Here is a 4,470-nt window from a genome sequence, read left to right as displayed (position 1 = left end):
CGCCCCGCGTGTGCCCTTTCCTCGTGCAACCGCCACGCGCGGACCTACCGCCATGCAATCCCTCTGCACGCCCGGCCCCGCGTGGGCCCTTTCCCCGTGAAAGATCTGGGCACACGCCGCCCCGTGTGGGCCCTTTCCCTGTGCAGCAGTGCAGCCGCTGGGCATGCACCGCTCCATGTGAACCCTCCCGCAGAGCCTGTGGTCCATTCTCCTGGGCATCCCGTGGCCTGGAGGAATCCAGAGCCAGGAGTTTTCACAGATTCAGACCAAAGAGATCCCAGATGACCCAGAGCTACAGGCCCCAGGACATTTGTTAGAATTTCTTTAGGACTGGGGGGGGGGGGTCGGGAATTGAGAGGAGGAGCAATCTGTTTTGTTGTATTAAAAACAACCAAGCGTGCAGTTTAAAAAAAAAAAAAAAAGTTACTGTAATTTACCACTACATAATTTTTGTTCTTTTAATTTATCTAAATTTTAGTTAATATACAGTGCAATTTTGGTTTCAGGAGTAGAATTTAGTGATTCACCACTTACATACAACATCCACTGCTTACCCCAAGTGCCCTCCTTAATACCCATCATCCATTTAACCCATCTCCCACCCACCTCCCTCCACCAACCCTCAGTTTGTTCTCTGTATTTAAGAATCTCTTGTGGGTTATTTTTCAACAAACCCCTTTCCCATATGTTCATCTGTTGTTTTTTTTCTTAAATTCCACATATGAGTGAAATAATGACATTTGTTTTTCTCTGTCGTGTTCCATTCAGCATAATATATTCTACCTCCATTCATGTTGTTGCTAATGGCTAGGTTTCATTCTTTTTTGTGGCTGAGTAATATCCCATTGTATGCATAAGTATGTATGTGTCTGTTTATGTATACAACATACCACACTTTCTTCAACCATTCATCTCTGGTTGGACACTTGAGCTATTTCCATAATTTTACTATTGCTGACAATGCTGCTTTAAACATGGGGGAGCATGTACCCTTTGAATCTGTACTTTGTATTCTTTGGATAAATTCCTAGTGTAATTGCTGGGTCGAAGGGTAGTTCTATTTTTAAACTCTTTGAGGAACCTCCATACTGTTCTCCAGAGTGGCTGCACCAGTTTGCATTCCCACCAACAATGCAAGAGGGTTCCCCTTTCTCCAAATCCTCACCAACACCTGTTGTTTCTTGTATTGTTAATTTTAACATTACTTTTAAATGTTAAAAAATTAGTCTGTTATTCCATATGAGTGCAAAGTCTTCCGAATTACATTGGTTTCCATTTTTGTATGTTTGTAAAAACATGTCACAGACTTGAGAATACGGTAAATGGGCAGTGGGAAGTAAATGCCTGTTAGTTCTGTGGAGTAATCATCAAAAGAGGACTTCAAGCCTAGCATACCTGATTTGTTGGGTAAATTAAGAACTTAATGGAGAGAAAAGAGAGAGAAGGAAGGAAGGAAGGAAGGAAGGAAGGAAGAGAAAAAAGAACGGAAGGAAGAGAGAGACAAAGAAAGAAATTGAGCAAACTCCACGATGAAGTGGAACAATAATCAAGAACAATAAAGGTAAGTAGCCAAGCCAGGAAGTTTTCAGCCACAAATAATACAGGGTTCATAAAATTTAGTACAGAAAAATACAGTGGAGAAATACTGCCCTACCCCCCTGGGATTTGTCAGTTCACACAGTCAGCATTGCTGAGTAGATGTGGGGGTGGGGGGGAATACACCACTCTGACCAGTTATTAAGAAATAGGAACAGGTACACCTGGAAGGCTAGGTCGGTTAAACGTCTGACTCTTGATTTCAACTCAGGTCATGATCTCACAGGTCATGAGTTCCAGCCCCTGAGTCAGGCTCTGCACTGACAGCATTGACCTGCTTGGGATTCTCTCTCTCCTTTTCTCTCTGCTCAAGCTCTCTCTCAAAATTAAATAAATAAATAAATAAATAAAATTTTTTTAAAAAAGGAAATGGAACATAAGACTTTTTTCACTACTAAGTTAGCAGACCCTCCCAAAACCCTGATTTTGCAAATATTGCTTCTGTGAGACAGTGTAGTAATATGTAGTAAGCACCTTCAAATTTTTCTTAACATTGGAATTCCTTTTTTAAAAAATACGTTCTATTAAAATAGCCCAAAATGGAAATAAAGCCTTTCCTGATTTGGTTTGCTTTGGAGAAATGTTTGTCCATCCCTACTTGAGGAAAAAAACAAAAACCTCCAAGTTCCAATAACAGAATGAGCGAATCGTAGTAGCTATCCATTTGAAAATGTGTGCATGAGAGACTTGGGGTAATGAGAAATCACAAACATTGTTTCATAACCCCCTAGATCTGCTCCAAATTCCAATGCAGGCTTTTCCCCAACATCAAGTAATTCTCTGTGACATCAGCTGGGTGCTGTACAATTTTAACTCAGTTCTACCCACGGACAGGGGCAGGCCCCACAGGTGAAGGGCTCAGTCCTACAAGACTGCTCCCAAATCCAGATGCCAGTTCCAAGTGCAGGTGTCACTGGTGCTTCCGAAGGAATGGCTATAGATCAGAGGTTCCAATCACACTGTCCCATCGTCCCTCTCCTGTAAGTGCTGTGCCCCATAGACATTAATAAACTTTTTCTTTCCTTACTCTGTTTTTCTCTTGTCAGTCTAATTCTGGGGGCCCCAGCCAATGAACCAAAGAAGGGTAAAGGAAAAAGGTTTTTCCTCCCCTACACTTTTCATTACAGGAAATAGTTACTCCACGTCTGCCTTGTGTATTTGATCTGTTTTATAGCATTTGGGGTCACCCTACGTTAAGTTCTGTTCTCATAAACCAGGCTGTCCAGAGGGACGGTAACCATGTGGTCAGCTATACACCTGGGGAAATGATTGAAGACACCAGGTGTTTAAGAAGAGATGATTGGGGGGGAAGGAGTCCTGGGGGACCTCAGGGGGTTGAGCACCCCACTCTTGATTTCCACTCAGGTCATAATCCCAGAGTCATGAAACTAAGCCCTGCATCAGGCATAGGGTCTGCTTAGGATTCTCTCTCTCTCTCTCTCTCTCTCTGCCCCTCCCCACCCTCTCTGTCTAAAAGCAAGTATTTTAAAAAATGTTTTAAAAATAGGGGCATCTGGGTGGCTCAGTTAAGGGTCCAACTTCAGCTCAGGTCATGATCTTACTGCTCATGAGTTCGAGCCCCATGTCAGGCTCTGTGCTGAGAGCTCAGAGCCTGGAGTCTGCTTCAGAGTCTATGTCTCCCTCTCTCTCTGCCCCTCCCCTGCTCACACTCTTGTCTCTTTCTCTCAAAAATAAATAAACATTAAAATTGAAAAAAAAAAAAAAAAAAAAAGCAGACTCGGGCCCGCGCCTGGCTGGATCAGTCGTTAGAGTGTGCAACTCTTGATCTCAGGGTCGTGAATTCAAGACACACGTTCACTATAGAGTTTGCTTTTTTTTTTTTTTTTTTTTTTAAGTGACATGAGTGTTTTGGGTTGTTTTTTTTTTTATTTTTTATTAATTTTTTTTAACGTTTATTTATTTTTGAGACAGAGAAAGAGCATGAACGGGGGAGGGTCAGAGAGAGGGAGACACATAATCCGAAACAGGCTCCAGGCTCTGAGCTGTCAGCACAGAGCCCGATGCGGGGCTCAAACCCACAGACCGCGAGATCATGACCTGAGCCGAAGTTGGCGACCTAACCGACTGAGCCACCCAGGCGCCCCTAGAGTTTGCTTTAAAAGAAAGTCTGGAGCGCCTGGGTGACTCAGTCAGTTGAAGATTGAACTTCTTTGGCTCAGATCACTTGGTCAGTGGGTTCGAGTCCTGCGTTGGACTCTGTGCTGACAGTTAAGAGCCTGGAGCCTGCTAAGGATTCTGTGTCTCACTCTCTCTCTGCTCCTCCCCTGCTCATGCTCTCGCTCCCTTTCTCTCAAAATAAAATAAGGAGCGCCTGGGTGGCTCTGTCGGGTGAGCATCTGACTTCAGCTCAGGTCATGATCTCAAGGTTAGTGAGTTCGAGCCCCACGTGGGGCTCTGTGCTGACAGCTCGGAGCCGGAAGCCTACTTCGGATTCTGTGTCTTCCTCTCTCTGTCCCTCCCTCGCTCGCACTCTGTCTCTCTCTCTCTCTCAAAAATAAACATTAAAAAAAATTTAATAAGATAAATAAAATGAAAATTTAAAAAATCCTGACTGTGCAAATGTCACATTTGGCAGGCGCAAAAGCAATAGGAGGTGGTTAACTGTCATTGCCCCTCATGCTACAGCTGGCGGGGTGGGCCTGGTGGGAGCAGGGAACAGTACCTCCCAGCTGTTAGGAAAAGGAGGAAAACCACCAACTTCTCCCAGAAGGAGAGTAGAAGTTTCCAAATGCCCGCTGAGCCCCTCAGACCGCGCATGCGCCCTCCCCGGAACTACTGCCCCAAAGTAACCCACGGCCCCATTAGACTATATTTGCATAGTGGTTTCCCGGTGTTGGCTGGGAAAGATCCAAA

The sequence above is a fragment of the Panthera onca genome, chromosome A1 (genome assembly GCF_046562875.1).
Source record: "Panthera onca isolate mPanOnc1 chromosome A1, mPanOnc1 haplotype 2, whole genome shotgun sequence".
Taxonomy (NCBI): Eukaryota; Metazoa; Chordata; class Mammalia; order Carnivora; family Felidae; genus Panthera; species Panthera onca.
Note: the sequence above shows the minus strand (reverse complement) of the source record.